Source organism: Lissotriton vulgaris, unplaced genomic scaffold, assembly GCF_964263255.1.
Source record: "Lissotriton vulgaris unplaced genomic scaffold, aLisVul1.2 SCAFFOLD_456, whole genome shotgun sequence".
NCBI classification, from domain to species: Eukaryota; Metazoa; Chordata; class Amphibia; order Caudata; family Salamandridae; genus Lissotriton; species Lissotriton vulgaris.
The window spans coordinates 48567-67298 of NW_028253265.1; the positions used below are offsets into that span (position 1 = coordinate 48567).

Sequence of the window (18732 nt, forward strand, 5' to 3'; positions counted from 1 at the left end):
TGCCACAACCACCTACAGCCACAGCCAGGCCTGCGACTATTGTGCCCCCTGCATCTGGCGCACCACCTACAGCCACAGCCAGGCCGGCGACTAGTGTGCCTCCAGTCCCTGCTGCACCAGCAACGCCTGCTGTGACACCACTAGCAGCTGGTGCTACAACATCTGGGCCTGCGACAGTTGCAACACAGCGGTCAGCCACAGTGTCAGGCCAGCAGAGCAGGCGTGACAGGTCTCGCCAGCACACCACTGCAGCAAGCAGCAGGAGGGGCAATGGACAGGGGCTGGCGCGTATGAGCGTCGAAAGACGTATGCTGAGAATCCATCAGCGCCAAGCACGGCAGCAAGGTGCCATTCAGCTCCAGCTCCACAAGATTGGGCGCAATGTGGCCGGAGTCGCTGACCGCATGGACCGCATGACGGCGGCCATGGCAGGTATGGGGGACCGCATGGACAACATGACTGCAGCCATGGCAGGTGTGGGGGAGGGAATGGCCCGCATGACTGCAGCCATGGAGGCCAACACTGCTGCGATGACTACTCAGCGCAGTGCAGCACGCCGGCGCCACCATCAGCTCATGAGCCGGCTGGCCTCCTACAGCAGGTCAAATTATGTTGCAGCCAATGCAACTTCACAGTTGTCGCGGCGCTCACTAGCACAGCAGCACCAACTCGTCCAGTGCTGTGAGGACATGACCAGGGTCCTGGAGCACCTGACCACGGCGGTTACGGCACTACACCCTCCTGCTCTACCTGCCACTGTTGGGGGTGATGATGTTAGTGAGGGGGCATCCAGCATCAGCAGCCACTCTGCCTCACAAGTCCCACCACTCAGCCGCAGCACCAGGCCCACGCCAGGTCCAGATGCCCCGGAAGAGGATGCGCCTCAGAGGCGCTTGGGCGGAACGCGCAGGAGGCGCACTTGAGTACATTTGACAATAACAGGCACAGGCTGACTATAAAGCCTGCCCTGTCCTTTGACACTGCAGTATGCAGTAATACTGTTAGTGGAAGATAGTTGAACTGGTACCTTTTTTGTGATAGAAACAAAGAAATTTATTTTGCAGCACACATTAGTGTTGTGTCATTATTACATTTTGCATGCATTAGTGATTTGTGGGGTGAGGGAAGAGGGTGCACTAGAAACTGTTCACTGTGATGTGGTTGCGACGTCTGTGGCCTTCAGCTGGGTTCTCCCCGCGTGCATGGCGCGCATGTGCAGGTGGCCAGTTGTCCCCTTCAGATTCACTGCCAGAGATGTCGACAGGTATCCGGCGCTTGGTTGCAATGGTATGTAGTATTGCGCAGACAGCCACAATGCGGCAGCACACTGCAGGACTGTAATACATGGCCCCACCTGTCTTGTGCAGTATGCGGAACCTGCTCTTGAGTAGGCCAAATGTCCTTTCTATGCAATTCCTTGTCCGTATGTGTGCAATATTGTAGCGCCGTTGCTGTGGTGTAGCAGGGTTGAGGTATGGGGTCAGGAGGTATTCACGGAGGGCGTAGCCACTGTCACCTGAATGAGAGGAGCAGATGGTGATTGCCTGTGCTGCGCTGTTACTTCATAGCAATGTGGCATTGTCGACAAAGTGTACTTACCAAGTAGGTGTCCTTCCCCAAACTCTCCCCTGACCAGTCGTGTGTGGAGGCCGCTGTGCCGGAATATGAAGGAGTCATGGTTACTCCCTGGGTACTGTGCGACAATGTCAGTGATGTATATCTTAGCATTGCAGACCATCTGGATGTTGAGGGAGTGGTAGGACTTTCTATTGCGGAACATATACTCCGTGGCAGCTGGTGGGCAGATGGCGACGTGGGTACAGTCTATGCATCCGAGTACATGTGGAAAATGGGCTACATTGTAGAATTGTAGCTTGGTCAAGTCCAATTCCTGTTGGCTGGCGGGAAATTTGATGTGACGGTGTAGCTGGGTGAGCATGGCGTCAACAAAAGTGTGGAGGCAGCGTGACATGGTGGGCTGGGATATCCCCCCAGCAGCCGCTACTATCTCCTGGAAACTCCCGGAGGCCAGGAGGTGCAGGCTACACAATACCTGCACATGTGTAGGCACCGCATTGGTACGGCTTGTTGGGTGCTGCATCAGGGGGTCAAGGTCCTGTATTAGCTGCATTATCATTTCCCCATTCAGCCTGTATTTTGCATATATCTGCTCTTTAGTTTGGCCCAGCAAGGTGACCCGCTGGCGGAAAATCCTGTCCTGGATCCTGCGTCTCCTCCGTTCTAATCGCTGTAGCCTTCGACGCCTCACCACCATGTACATTCCTGGCATTGTGGAACTCCTAATGCTGCTGCTGCTGATTGTCCTTATGTGTGATTGGTCAGGCCTGAACTTGTTGGTGATTGGCCAACGGTTTTTTAAATGTAAATTTTGCATGGCTTTTATGGTTACCACCTGATTTGAGCAAACTGCGATTTTTGGGTTTTTCGCTATTTGCGATTTTTCATGAATACCGATTGCGATTGTATAGCGAATTCGCTATTTATTTCGCAGAATCCGTGGTTTGTTGCTTTTTTCGATTTACTAATTCTCTCCTACCGGGATTCTGCGAATATAATAGCGAATTCGCTATTATGTGTTTGCGAGTTCGCAATTTTGATGTTGAATGCCGATTACGGAAATTGCGCCCGCAATTGCATTTTCGCAGCGATTGCGGGCGCAATTTTACTTCATGAATCAGGCTGATAGAGCCCTGACTCACTACATTCACAATCATATAATCTCAATATTCTGTCTCGCTCTCTCACTGGCAGCAAAGCCAGACATCCCATTAGTGTTGTTTAAAGAGGGCTGCAACTGTCTTGCACAGTTTACACAGCATAAATAACCTGCCAATAAGCAGTTAATCAGGATCAAGATTCATGGTGCCATAAAATTTAGTGCCAGTGGGGACCATTGGCAACCGTAGTAAAATACATCATCCTGTTTGGCAATGAACCATACATCAGCTGACTAGTTTTACTACCATAGTATGTGGCTTAATTGACAGAGACTATGCGTATGCAAAAATGTCAAACATTTAAACAAACAGATCTGAGATATATAAGTGGCATTAAAGTATTGAAGAGCAATCCACATCCAGAATCTGACAGACTAAATTGAGGAGACTGACTAAACCATGGCTCAGAAGGTGTTCTATGGCGTGGCGCTGGTCCTTATTATAGGAGTCATGCTTTTGAATGTACAGCCTGCTGAATCTGCCCCAGGTAATGTATAATCAATTTATCCACATTGTGTAGTTCGGCCAACTTGAAAATAAGGTTAATCAAGGCAAAAATGTAGGCTTGCCCATACCTTCTGGGGGAAAAAGCGAACACAAAGGTGATTAGGGTGTAACACAGAATTATATTTTGATTTTATTTTCACAAAATGTATTCCTTCATTTTTTCTATGTGGCTCATGGGTATTTTATTATTAGCTACGAGTCGAAAGGTGTTTATTCCAAGGTAGCTCACATCTGGAGGGTCTTTGAAAGAGTCAGCAAAATAAAACTATGTTTAGGGTGTGTTCTGGCAAAATGCAATAACATTTGAACACTCTAATAAATGATTTCGCTAATTACTCTGTCACGTTCCAAAAATGAAATCTATACCAATACTTTATTGTGACATTTACTGTATGACCTTTTTTAAAAACTCTCGGTTTTTCATCCTTAAAAGTGGTTTCAATTGTGCAATAAAAGATGGCAACTAGGGTTGTGAAATGTTGGGTTAAAATATCAAAGTGTGAAATTCAGAAAAGGCAGTTATAGCTGCACAGCAGATGCATGCCCTCATTTGCGCTCCATCAACCTTAAAGGATACTGGCTCTCTAGCTCATTATGGACCTCAGTGGTGAAGCCATAATAGAGCAGTAGTGTCAAAAGGCTCCTGCACTGTCAGCTGAAGCAGGGACAGTGAGACTGCTGCTGGGGTGTGCTGGGCTCTAATACCACCAGCTCTTGTAAGAACAGGACAGCCAGCAAGGGTTCACAGGAAGCGGTTACTTAAGACACAGCTTCTTCTTGAGGGTTGTAGTCCACAGGTGTATTCTTTGTGCAGGCGGTCTACCTCATAAGGATTAAAATCCCACAAAGTTTCTCATCTTTCAAGTAAAGGATATGTGGGGTGGAGGGAATGATACTAGCGCCGCAGCAGTGGCATGCTGAATGTGCTCCCGGCAGGGCCAACACTTCTCACCACAAACAACAGCAACTACCTTCATGACTATCTCACACTAAATTTGTTTTGTTCTTTATTCCTTCTTCTCAATTTTTCAACAACTCAAACCTAATGTTTTTGTGTAACAGTTTCATTTTCTCTCTTTATCATTTCCCTGAAACTATATGCCAACTCATTCATTCTATCTTCTCCTTAAACCCCTCTGTCAATTCTCTTCCACTCATTTGGTGATTGTGCATGTCATGTCACGTGTGTGATTATCAGTCCTACCTTTGAGCATGTGGCGACTGGCACACTGTCACTCTCACTCTCCTCATCTGAAAATTAACATCGTACAGTGATAAAACCTGCTCTGCATGTGTAGATGGGTCCATTACACCTGCTTTAGTGAATGTCTCAGTGATTTCAACCCCACTCTTCTTTTCCATCGGTGGCGCAACACAGTGTCCGCTTTTATAGTTATCCCTTCGGGAGCAATGAGGACAATTCACATTTTGTTCAACCTAAATGCTCACCAAGCCACTGCAATTCCCCGACAAGGTTAATCCAAGTACTCAATGTGCAAAATGTGTGTCCACAACCTAGCACTCATATGCTTGCATTTAAACCTTTGAGTCACCGATAACTGACTATTTGCTATTGCGTGAGTTGACTACAGCTGATAACACATGTTGATTTTCAATATGGTGCTTGTATGAGAATGTGAATACGATTTAGTGTTTCTACCCTCTTCAAACGTTTGTACAGTTAGCAGAACCCTTCTTCACTTTGGTGTTGCGTTTTCCATGCAAATGCTATGCTCATGGGTAACAAAATGGTTTTAAGTTTGGAGTGAATTTTAGGTGAAACTCCAAATCAAATATAGAAAAATCTAATTTCTCATCACCTTTGGATTCGTTGGTGCAAATTATTCACTTTATACGCCCTGTTGGGATCTCATTGTAAACATAGAAGACAGACCACCTTTGGCAAATCTTGATATCTTATTATCTTATGTTATGTTATTCAATACCTGCCAGAACTCAAAGTACAAATAAAGCGGTTCAAAAGGGGGTGGTGATGGACGGAGCATCTGAACCAATCAAACACTCACACCCAGTCAACAGATCTGGGTTTAATCCATCACCGTTCTTTAGCCCACTCTGCCACCCCATTTCAGAGATGGCCATATTCAAATCAGTCTGACCCTGTGCCTCATGGGAACAGTCCAGCCCGAACTGCCAAGCCATGCCTTCCCTGAACCGGAAACAAGCTTCCTAGGACCGGTTTCTGGCAATACAGCCGTCTTCAGCCAGGCTTGCTTGAATCCAGTGGCAAAGTGAGCAAGGGACTCACGTCTGAGCATACCCTGCCAACTTATGGCGAACAAAGCGGTACAAAAGGTGGTGGTGATGTGTGGAGCATCTGAACCAATCAAACACTCACACCCAGTCAACAGATCTGGGTTTAATCCATCACCGTTCTTTATCCCACTCTGCCACCCCAGTTCAGACATGGCCAAGCTTTCTAGGACCGGTTTCTGGCATTTCGACGTGGGTCCCTTGCTTACTTTACCACTGTATTCAAGCTACCCTAGCTGATGACGGCTGAATTGCCAGAAACTGGTCCTAGGAAGCTTGTTTCCAGTCCAGGGAAGGCATGGCTTGGCAGTTAGGGCTTGACTGTTCCCATGAGGCACAGGGTCAGACTGATTTGCATATGGCCATGGTTGTGAAAAGGACAAGCTCCTCCCATCCCATCTTCAGTCCTGGACCACTTGAAGAAATTGGTTATACACAAAGGGGTGGTGTCTGTTCTCTATCAAATACAGCCAGACTGTCAATACTTTACACCAGGGGTCCCTCCTTAAAATTCTGGTGGTCAAATAGGCCATGTATACAATATTCAGATGAGGATTGGCAAAGTTATAGTCCACACATGATGGCCATATCAGGAAAGCCAGACTAAAATTAAAATATTTTAAAATACTTCAGCAATGGCATTGAATACCCTTCCGACTACAGCAATCCTGACTACTTCCAAAGCAACATGTAAGGCGTTTGGGCCCCTGGACTGAGACATTGTTCATTTCCTGTGGGGATGCCCTGCATTAACCCACTATTGGACTTCTTTCACCAATGTGATGGCACAAACGGGTCCTTTTAGAAGAGCCGTCACAACTCAAATGATTCTTCTTCATGACTCTACCCAATGCCCGGATAAGCTCAATCAACAATACAGATGGCAAACCATGGCACTGGCAACAGCAAAAATCTGTATCCTAAGATTGTGGTGCACTAACATCTGTCCATCCTATGACTCCTTGCTCAAGGAAATGTATAAATCTGGAGTTTGTGACCTCATTGCTGCCAGGCAGAATGATCGACTGGAGACATTTGTAGAGCTGTGGAGTTTGTTCATAAGAGACCCCAGGACTAGACCATATAACCTGGTACAAATGGACTATGAGGGATCCGATATACTGTCTTACCCATGGGATTAATCAGGGGAACCTGTATTGAGGCTCAAGAATACTTGTCTGCAATTAGCTAACAGACTTTCTCAGAACAAAAGATAATGGACACCTGAAAGGTAGGAAGGTTCCCTACTGACACACACCTCCTTTCTTTTTACCGTTCACCACCTCGCCTCCCCGTCCCCCTGCCTGGATTCCCTGCTTTTTATAGGAAATGGTTACATTTACCCTCTATCAGTAAAAAGCCAAAAGGCAGGATGCTTTACCTTGCCATACATTGGACATTGGAAGGCTCCTATAGTCTTGTGCTTTTGAATAGTCCAGTAACTTGACCGTGTATGCTGACACGTTTGTTTTACAAGGCTTTACTTTTCTTATATGATACATGTAAAACCCAGTAGAAAAGTGTGAATGAGGGTAGATTGACTGGTGAAGAAATCTCTACCTCTGACGACCATTATTAATGCTTTGCCTTCATTGGTTTATGTCTTCTTGACAACCTTTCTCTCAGTGCTGCACTAAAATGTAATGCTGTTAATAGCGACACAATGTCAGCACATGAACATTGCTGCCCTGTTCTTCTAGGGATTGTGTGACTTATCTATTGACAATCAATGTCTAAGTTTAGCTTAACTATGTTAATATTCCAGGGTTCCAGGTTAGGTTCACTTTATCCCACCTCAAGAAAATCCTATGAACTTAGTTTAGTTTTTGTATCGTCCTTGAGAGTTTACTCCTTCCGTGAACCATTTTCAGCATGGTTAAAAAATGAGATATTAAACCAAGTACCTTCGAATTTGCCTGTAGCCAGAAAATCAGATAGTATCCTTTAAAAATAAGTATGTGCTTCTGTTGGATTAGTGCACTAACACTGGTGTAATTCTGTCTTTGCCAGGATCATGAGAGAGTGTATTGGTCAAACTCTGTCTTTTCTTTTTCTCCTGCAGAAACTCGAGAGTCAAGGCTGGGTGATGATCGTGCTTCAGGATTGCGTGTATGTATTGCAGGTTTTGTAGTTGTGCTTGTCAACGAGGGTCCCAATGGGGCAGAGAGAGGAGTGAACCACACTGTGCCCATTGACCAATGAAGCCAGGCAAGGCCTTGAGGCTTCGGGGTAGCAATTCTCCCACACAAGTGCAAGGGTGGCTGCCAAGTCAAGCGGTCATGTCAAGAACCTGAGAAGTCTTGTAAGATCTTCATCACTCTCACATCTAATAGGCATTGACAGAACCCATGGAATCTTGAGAGCCAACTTACATTGGCAATGTACACAGCTCTTCAAACAGGAAGGGGGGGTCAGCACTGAAACCATATTTTGGAAAGGAAATAATTTGAGGAGTAAATTCACAGTTATTAGATTCAATCCATTGGTCAGGTTGTACAGTCTTTAATCAGTCTGGACTGTATAAGTATAAGTGAACCCTCTTTTATTCTGCTTGGTTATTCTTTACAAGGCAGTAGTTGTAGGGGAAGTACTTTATAGTACATCACAGTTTCCTTATAAATTGTTATTGTCATTGATTTAGTTGTCATAGCGCAAAACCATTGGTATGACTTCTTCTTGCTCTTCTTCTTTTCAGGCTAACCGGCCGGGAGCCGAGGAAAGAGAGTCAGAGGTATGTATTGTATCCTGGAGTAAAGATATTGTTCATCTCCACTCTTTCTTCTACCTTGTGTCTCACTTCCAACAATACCTCAGTAAGCATTATCTAGTCCTCTGTCACTTTCAGAAAGACTGGTCTTTACTCTCTAGTCATTTATTGTTTCCTTTGTCCTTCCCTGACAGGTCTTTCCTTCCTATGAATTCATGTTAATTATGTTTTAGAACGTTTTGCTTAAAATAAAAATATATACAAATATATAAATCCTTTGGCTGGTATAATTCTATCTATCCCCTTGCCTCGTACTAAATATGAAACTCAAACTAATTTCAAAAAGAAAACCAAACTTGGCGCACCAATAAAAGATATATTAATCGTCACTCTTCTGTTATTGTGATGTATAACTCTGACAGTCTGCACTTTACTTACTCAGCCTTCCCTACACCACTGCCCAGTCTGGCCGCCTCTTCCCAATCCATACGAAGTTGTGATCATGCTCCTGGCTTGGCCACACCCCTCCAGAAGCATGGCAGAATTGAGTGCTTCTCCCGCTAGTTCCCGCTCATCCCTGTTCTGTTTCCCTGACTGCTGCAAGTTTGGCATGTGTATCTCTGTAAGATTCTCTTAGCCCGGAGGTCTCCAGTCCAGGGTTGGATTGGTAAGGCGGCCACTCGAGCAATGGCTGAGGGGGCGGTATCCAAATTTCAGCTGTGGGCTGCTTTTATGGGCAGCCTTGGGGGGCGAGTTGGGAGGTGTCTGTGTTGTTCAGATGCCTCCAGTGGCCCAGTGGGTGCCTGAGAGGCCTTTCTGGAGGCAGATGGGCGTACTTTACCTCCCTTTTATCAACGGGCAGATGTGTCACTCCCTTTCTTTCTCTGGCTGGCCCATTTATGTATGTATATTGAGCAGAGCAGGGGACCTTTTCAGGTGTTTCATCAGTGTGAAAATTTGTGCATTTTTTTTTATCTACTTGAAGTTAAGAAAACATTCCTCTGCCAGAGACATCCCTCCCCCTTCTTTTCATAAAACTTTAAAGCAATGTTTTGCGGAAAGGCAATATACAAAATGAGGGCCACTTTTTTATAAAGTGCCCGGGCCAATTTTTAATCTCAATCCAACCCTGCTCTAGTCCCGCTATATCTGTGGACTACTTAAATCGAACTCTGTACCAATCTATCTCTAGATTTCTAGTCAAGATCCCGTCAAAGAAATCAGCTACTGTCTTTCCGGATCGTGTGTTTCCGCACTTCCCGCTAGTTTGGTGGTTTCTGATCTTGGCATCACCTTCTCTCTCTTGCTACCCTGCATTCTTGTCAGTCTCCTCCCACTCTTGTAGTATTGTCCCCTGTCTCTTTCTCTGCTATCCTCCCTGTTCTGTAAAAGAAATGTCCTTCCTTCCTTCGTTTTTATTCCTCCTCCTTTACCTTTCAGCTTTAATCTTGCTTTTCCTTCCATTCCAGGGGTCGATGTCATTACAGGCTATTGCCTTACCTTCTTTTATATATTCCCAGTATCCTTACACTATCCTGTTTACACAGGGAGCTTTGACCAACTAGCGGAGACCTTGAGTACCTTGGTTTTACATGACTAAACAGTACAGAACGACAAAGCATGCAGACAAGACAAGTGATCTTAAGAAAGCATCTGCTCACTTGCCATTGAAACCAAGCAGCACCCGACTGATGATATTCCTCAGGCCTAAACCGGTCTTGGGTGTAGTGTGTCTCTCCTGAGTGCACCTAAGCATGAAACAGCCGACAGGAATGTAGTAGCAGCTTCTTGAATGATGAGTAAGCTCCACATGCACAGGAAAGAGGTCTGTCCAGTTGCTCGACCACAGTAACCTGTCCTCAACAGAATGCTCAGGCATTGAAACCAAACCATATCACTCACTAACAATGTCACCTTCCACGTTCCACGTAGAACTTAATAAGTATACAAACCATAACATTGGGTTGCTTTAGGACCTGACTTTGCAGTTTGAACTGGACTGGACTGTGTCATGATCTGTTGCCACAATAAAGCAGCAAAGGTCACATTTCTAACCCCCTGGTGCAAGGGCTCAGTTTAAAGCAGCATTAGGAATTTGAAATCCAGTTGGACTGCAATATATATTCAAGTCAACTCACTGAGCAGTACTGTGTAGGAGGTGTTTCCTGGTCACGTTCAGTCCCACTAGATGAGTTCAGGGACACAGTGGGATGACAAACCCTCAATAATAGGTACCAACAAACAGGAGATAAAACTTTAAAATGTTCTGAAACTCAAGTCTAGTGCATCAAGCGTTAACAGTAGCCAAGTTGAAAGAGAACATGAATGCAGGTGTATATGTCATAGCCAGCAAAAAAATATGAACATTCCTAAAATGGCTAGCAAGTTCCTAGCATCCTAACACCCTATTGCTGATTCTAAGCGTTATGCTAAACATTAGCAGAAAATAGTTTATATATTAAGGGGCATATTCACAACCTCACTTTTAGTGACACTGCGGCGCCGATAGAGCCTTTGCCTTATTTAACAAGGCAGCGTTAAGCCACTTAACTTGGCCTTTCGCTGCCTTGTAAATAATGCACCCTTTCAAGCTGTACTTAGCATGAATGGAGAGGGCAATGGGTGTTGCGGGAGGCATTCCACTGCAACACCCATTGATTTTGACGCTGACCCCTATTTACAAGGGTGGTGTAAATAGGAGGCAGCACGAAAATTAAGACAACGGAAAACCTGGTCTTAAACAGGCAAAACGAGGAGAAATTTTTGTTTATCCTCGTTTTTTTCTGTTTTCATGTGTGTGGCTTTGTGCGACATACATAGAAACAGCAAAAGGCCATTGATTGTTTATGTGCAGGAAGGTGACTTTTTCTGCACATAAACAATTTTTTAAAAATAACATTTTGCAACTTCTATGTGTGTTGCATTAGGCAACACACAAAACATTTACAAAACCCCATTTATAGATTGTTTATGTGCAGGAAGGGAGGCCGTCATGCACATAAACAATCTTCCCCTCAACGCAGACACCCTTGCACTATGGTGCAAGTGCTTGCATTGGCGCTAGGCTGCTACATTTAGCCCCAGCACGGGGGAAATGCAGGGCTGCACCACATAATTTCTGAAGTGGCAGAGTGCAGCGTTAAGCCAACGAGGCTAATTCCGTGCTCCGCCACTTCATTGTAAATATGCCCCCAAGTTTCATACGATGCATCACATAGCCATTCTGAAGCACACCTCTTGCATAAGAATGATCAGCAGTGCTCGGCTCCAGGAACAGCTCAGACTGAGGATAGTTGATGCTGCAAACCAGATCAGCTTCTAGCTTCATAGTTCTGTTGTGAGACCCTTCGAATTAACAATCAGATACCTTGGTTTATAAATACATATCCTTGAGTATATGGGTGTGTGAGTATCTGTGTGTGTGAGGGAGATGCAATGTGAGTAGCTATGTTGGTGAATGAAAGAGCGTGTCAGCGGCTCTATGGGTGAGTGAGTGGCGGTGTCAGTGGCTCTCTGGGAGGGTATCTGGGTGTGTAGTGACTGTATGGGTGAGTGAGTGGATATTTGAATGGCTATATGAGTGAGTGACTGGGTGTGTAAGTGGCTGTATGGATGAGTGAGTGGGTGTTTAGTTAAGTGAGTTGGTGTGTGAGCAGCTGTATCAGAGAGTGAGTGTCTGTGTGAATTGCTGTATGGGTGACTGAGCGTATGCGTGAGTGCTTGTATGTATGTGTGAATGGGTATGAAGTGAATATGTGGGTGTGTGAGTGCTTGTAAGAGTGAGTCAGTGGCTGTGTGGATGAGCGAGGGTATGTGGAGTGACGGTGTAGGTAAATAAGTGGGTTTGTGAGTAGTTGTATGTGTGAGTGTGTGGCTATGTGAGTGACTGTTCGTCTGAGTGACTTGTATGTGTTGATGTATGGCTGAGTGAATGGCTTTGTGAATGGCTGTACTACGCGTGGGTGTGAGTACCTCTATGGAGGAGTGAGTGGGTATAAGAAAACTCATCTGAGTCTCTGAATGGGTATGTGAGTGGTTGTGTGTGTTTCCTTGGTAATAAGAGGGTGCGTGAGTAGTTCTATTCATGATGTCCCCTGTGGCATTTCCCTGTTTTTGTGTGTGCTGCAGAAAGCAGCACACATAGAAAGAGGAATAAACAAGAACAAATTAAGATATTTCTCATCATAACACTTCAAATAGGGATGTGTAGCATTTCAACACCTTCCCAGGTTTACCAGTAACGTACATTTGGAAATGCACCAAAATCTATGGGTGGATGCATGGGACATCCACACTCCACCCATGGATTGCCACCCTGAGGCAGGGTAGCGCAGCGATGTGTTGTGCGACTCTGGATTTATCATGCCATGCAGTGCCATTCAAGATGGCCTTACACAGATTGATAAATTGAACGTAAGAGTTGTGTAACTCTTGCGACCCGTAGCGTGGCGGAAGGGTGAGCAACTCTTTAATAAATATTATCCTAAGGCTCTACTAGTAGAAACTATCCCCCACCTCTAAATAAGGTTGCCTAACTGCGAGTTTGGAGGGGTGGAAATGAAAATGAGCATAAATCAAATATAGTTTTCGCACACTCTGCCATATTCTCAAAAAGGGGCTAAATAACGTAAACTGACCTTTAAAATTCATCTTTAGTATTGGCATACAATTGTCTTGGTCTCATGGGGCCTCCATCCCTTGAGGAGCACACACTCATCCAAATCCTAAGAAGGGAGCATTAATTGACCACTCATAATGAGGGCCTGGGTAAGAACTGATAGTAATAGTGTGCTCAAATACAGGGGTGAGTGCAATTTGTACTCATCTCAAAGGTGCTGTTATGTACTCAGAGTCAAACATTATTTACACCTGTTTTTTTTTATTTACATTGGTGTGTATCTTGCTCTGAACTATTGTGTGTGTTTAGATGCTTCACACTGAGTTGTTTCCTCTTGCATTAGGTACACTTGGAGCATGTATTCAATATAATTTACAATGAGTTTAGTTTGTTGATTTTTAATTTTGTAATTTCATGGAAAATGTAAACACATTACTATTACTGTATGTTTGTGTCTTTTTTGATTAAGGTACATTGCCAGGTGCTGTCTTTAGGGAGTTAGCTGGTGTAGGTAGCTATACCTGATAATTGTATGACTTAGTTGCACTTTTTAAGCTTTGCAAAACTGCTACAAACATGAGCTAACATATGAAAATCCCCTATTTCTGTTTACAGCAAGAGACAGAAGAGCTTGGACTCCTTCGTTCTCTGCAATTATAAAAGGGACAATTATTGGACCACTCATTCCAGCATGGTAAGCAAGGGGTCGCACGATAGAACCAGAAGTAGGTAAATGTAATCATATCATATATGCTTCATGATACCACTTTCCCTTCTAAATGAACCCATTTTGTGGTAAGAGCAAAGGGATCCCCTCATTTTGTGGTTGGAGCAGCAGGGTCACTTTGATCTCACTAACTATAATGGGTCACTAACTGGGGTGAATATGGGGACCATCCTGTAAAGGGCCAAATGTTCCATTCACATATGGCTACTGCTGTTGGAAACAGGACATAGTTTTAGATGGTGTAGTTGATTGAATTACAGCAATATATTATCCATTATTGAACATTATAATTGAGCAGTAAAAACCCACAAAACTACATTAAGCTTTTTTCCAAAACTACACTTTAAATTGTTAGGGAGAGAGCTGCCACCACCATGAAGACCAGAACCATAGCCACCTCACTGATCAAATATGCTCTCTGAGGTTCAAATTGTTAAATTGGCAACATTTGCTCTTTCCCAGGATCACAAGAGCTGGAAGATACACTGCCACCCACAAAAACCACGAACAATTAGTGGCTAGCACGATCTGCACCTTTGCTTTTCAAAAACAAATTGTAGTTGCATTGATTAGTTCCAACTTTCAAATCAAGTTTCAAGAATGGTGCTCCTTAGCATACAAAATAAACAACAACTTTAAATTGATTAAGTCTCTGATATTGCCTTGATGGAAAAAGATAAAACATAGTGTTTGAGGGGGAAATGAAAAAGTGAAATAAATATCAGCAAATTTGGGGAGCATTTAAAGCAGAGTGTTATTATCTAACTTCTAGTTGAAGCAGAGTCTGGCTACTCGGTTCAGAAACCTCTAGAGGTTCGTATTTATTTTTTAAGTGGCCCATTCTTCGGGGGTTTTTAAGGGTTATAGTGGGTGGTCTGCCATCTACCAGCAGAGTGGAGGTCATACAATGAGCCAACTTGGCAGAATACTGCCAGCCATATATAGAAATCCCTCCTTGCCTGGTGCAGACCTCAGGGCATTGAGAGGTGCCACCGCCACTTTAATGGCTACTTTGAAGACACTGTAAATCTGCTGAGCAGCAGCCATGTTTCAGCTGGCCTCTTAGCTACCCTTTTTTTCAAAACTAACTCCCAAAGTGGGGGCTGTATTTTAAAAACAGAAGACTAATAGCCCAAACACTCTGGGAATTTGCTCCCAGGGTATGGGATCAATTTAAAAAAAATCTGTTGGGCAACCAGGCAATTCCTGGTGGTCCCAAACACCGAAATGTATGTGCAAGATTGCTTGCTCTCAATAGCACGAAAGGTCCGAGATATTTAGAACAATGGCAGGATATCTGTTGGATTATTGGTCTAATGTTTTCACCAGGGAGGCCTTCATTAGCCTTATTCTGGCTGCTCATCCAACTCTAAATAGAGAGGACTGGCAATCAGTTTGATAAACAGGGTACACCACCACCTTTGTGGCAGGGTACCCTATCCACTAAATTCTAAATGGCCAGATCCATATTAAATGTTATGACTCTAGTAAAGGATGACAGGCTGTTTAGTGCTCCTAGCCAGACAAACCTGTTGACCATTACATTTGCAGCCACAACCATGGTTTGGGAATTCTAAATTAATCATTAATTTGAGATTCAAGAACAAAAAATATAGAGGAAAACTCTAATGTTAAGGGACTTACTATCCTCAATTACAAAGTGCACACAGCTGAATCTACTACACAGCCTACCATATTATTGACAATTCTGTTTCTTTAAACCCTGGCCGAAGTAGCTCCTCCTGCCACGTTCTCTATTTCTCCTATCAGCAACACTTAGACATCTATCTGCAGAGTTCACCAGTTAGCCTGCCTCTATCCAATCAACCCAGCCCTCTAATTGATCTACTGTTCCCCGTTCTTCATCATTCTCTTTATTGGTTTGGTGTTAGTTTTGTGTTATGTAAATTCACATACATAAATTCAAGAATCCCTTGAAAAGTGTCCTTGCAAGGAAGCCTTTGACGTTTTTTCAGACATCACCAGACTTACCAGAGAGATTGAGCCCTACTCATTCCACAAATGCTCCACCAAGACTGTCCATGAACAGAATCCAAAAACTGCAGATCTCTGACTTGTAACTGGCCTTAAATCTACCTGGTATCACACATATGGTCAAGACACCCAACAGACCATCAAATCTGCAATTCACTGTTTAAGTAATGTACATACATAAATGCAGGCATCAGTCACTCTACCTACAAGTGCAATTTGCAACTACATTTAAAATACAGTGGTTGACTCAGTTAGAGAGATGGATACTTGAGAAGGATGATGCAAAATGAGGTTTGTGCAAGATTTATAAATATGATGCAGTCAATTCATGAAATGCAGGATAGAAGTGCTGAGAACAGGAATTGGGGCAATAACTGACTGGCAGATAATGGAATGACATGTTCAGCAGGTCAGCAGCTAGTGCACCCAGAGAAGCAATGAAGGAAACTCTTTTAAAGATAGCAGTAAATTGGAACTACATTCCAGCCCGAATATATCCAGTGCTTAATTTGAGCCTTTGGTTTCCGCTGCTCGGAACCAGCACTTAATTGTCAAATCTGGCCCTTGTGACAATCTGCTAAATGGAGGAACTGAAAGGCTAATTTAGAGATGACCGTAACAACAGTTAGTTATTAATTCAATATACATCAAAAATGACTGTTACCTGCCACACAAGCCATTTTAGGCAAAAATGAGATGAACATGTCTGAGTATTTTGCCATCCAAAATGAGGTAGATCACTTGTCCACGGTACTTGAGGGTGCTTAGAATCACTGGATCAGAACAATGGAATTGATACGTGAAGCCCAAATTTGGGAAGTTATTAGAAATGCATTAAACAAGAGTGGGTGGACAAGTTATGATCTAGATGGGACATGTGCAGTCACGGACATTTAAAGGGATGGAGATGGAATGGAGACATCTTTGGGGATGAATTAAGGGTGGATATTATTGTCATATAGAATATGTTGATGTTAACCAGATACATACTAGACCAGGGCAGAATTTGAATTTACACTTGTAGATTTAGAGCAATTTTCAATCTCCATAGAGTCACTTTACATACTTTTTCCCCAGTTCAAGCAATGTGATTACAACAGGAAGAAAATGAAAGCTCGAGCAAGCGAGCTGGCAAGCATTAACGTCATTTGGCATTCCCAAGCATGATTTTTGGTCGCTAGCAAGCCTTCCAGGGTGATTTTCTATCACAAGTGGTCATGGGAGTAGCGAGGGTTAGAGTGCTGCTTCTCAGGTAGATTTGCACATCAAGAAGCAGGAAAATCAACTCGACTGGCCACATGGTCTTGCGCAGCACGCATTGGCATTGTCACAGATATATCAGCGTTGAATGAGCTACCAGCGTTAAATCGCATTGCAACAGCGTAAAATGCATTATTTCCACACGTTGGCAGAATTCCGCAGAAACTTGCAAAGTTGTTGTGTGACTCTTTGGAATTACACTAAGTGAAGATCCACGAGTTCCATCAACCCCTAAGTACTGAAACAATATACTGGACATTTTTTGGCTCCTGATGGTCAGTGCCGGCTGTTTGCATTTTCTGAAAATTAAATTAAAAGATTTTGACCCACTATTACATAATACAACAGTTAAACTGTACCCTCACCGCAAATAGTACCCACCACAAGATTTGCAAAGATCAAAACACCTTTTGCTGCTACCTATAATATGTTTTGTTTTCAGGAACATGATGGCCTGTTATTACAAGCTAATTACTATTAATATTTTTTTTTATCCACAGATTTCCATGACGTGAAATGTAAACTCAATGAGGCTGTCCCTCTCTACCAGCTTTTATAAAATTCATTGGCTGGCGAATTAAATAATAAATCATATGGAAATCTATCCTGAATGTGTTTTTGTGTTCTTTTGTGTCAGACAGTGGGATTCACAAGATCAATCCATGATATCACTTCAGAGTTTCAGAAGATGCATCAAACTACACCTTGTTTATTACCATTTATCTAATTATTTAATCATCTTTGATGCTTTTGTGTTTCATTCACATTCTTTTCTTTTAGGTTGGTGTGATCATGCATGCATCAGAATGCGACCAATATGCAGTGCATTTTGTACGCTATGCAAAGCACCACATTAACCCAAGATCAAATATACAAGGAAATGGTTCAGAACTAATTTTAAAGGTGTGCCCAATGAAGAATATAGTGAGAAAAAAAATTCCAATGTCTAGTAGTAAAAGATAGTGTACATGTGTATGGCTCGTTTTCACAAAAGCTTGTGTGTAATAGCCAAAGCACTGACAAAAGCAGACAAATGTCAATGTCATGTAGACTCCATGCTTGCAAAACCATCAACTCATATTTATTTTTGGTGATAAAAAAAATAACATTTGGATACCAGAAAAGCCACAGTGTGTAGTGGGTCAGTTTCATAAGGTCCAATGACAGCGATACCAATATTTCTTGAAAGATTCAACTCTATATTTTAAATCACTATGCCATCCTCTTATCATCCAATATTACATTATTCAGTTTTACAGTAACTCCCAAAAATTTAAAATCATATAACAATGGAAAATAAGCCAGCTCATGACAGCTGACTGAACAAAATGTATTTTATATAGGTTACCATATCCAATTTGAAATTTTAATCCCCCTTTATACCCTCTCTCATCATATGTAACACTCTGTAAAGAAAGACACACATTGCTCACTATTATACAGAGCACAGAAAACCACTACTGTCCAAAAATAAAGAACACATTACTTAACTTATGTAGCACTACTTCTGGTGTATATCTATTTTGTAGTGATTTTTGTTTCAAGTTCATTGAGCAACCATTTTGGTAGTAAAGAAAAAAATGTGTTTATGTATAAAAAGAAGAACAAAGGAGAGGATGAGGAAGAGAATATGAAAAATAGTAGAGAGAAGAAGGAAGATGAGGGAGAGATGGAAAAAGCAGGGGGAAGAAAAATTAAGATTGTGGTGAGTGCAAAGAGATGAAATGAGTTAAAGGTAACTAGCATAGAACAGTTGTAAATATTTGGAGTATGATACAATATGTATTATATGTTCACCAAATATAACATTCCACCAAGTAAATACAGATAATTTAGAGAAATCTTTCCAATAAGAGAGTATTACTTTAAAAGTAAGTGCAATAAAAAGATCTAACAATAGAGGTAT

General features: G+C 42.9%; 1 long non-coding RNA gene across 1 annotated transcript; it reads left to right on the forward strand.

Annotated features, from left to right (window-relative positions):
- Positions 1 to 3097: 3097 nt before the first annotated feature.
- LOC147661064 (uncharacterized) lies at positions 3098 to 17430 on the forward strand. The gene is made up of 5 exons (XR_015306031.1): positions 3098 to 3225; positions 7582 to 7628; positions 8215 to 8250; positions 13460 to 13538; positions 17327 to 17430. It is a non-coding gene; the product is annotated as an uncharacterized LOC147661064 (long non-coding RNA).
- Positions 17431 to 18732: the final 1302 nt, after the last annotated feature.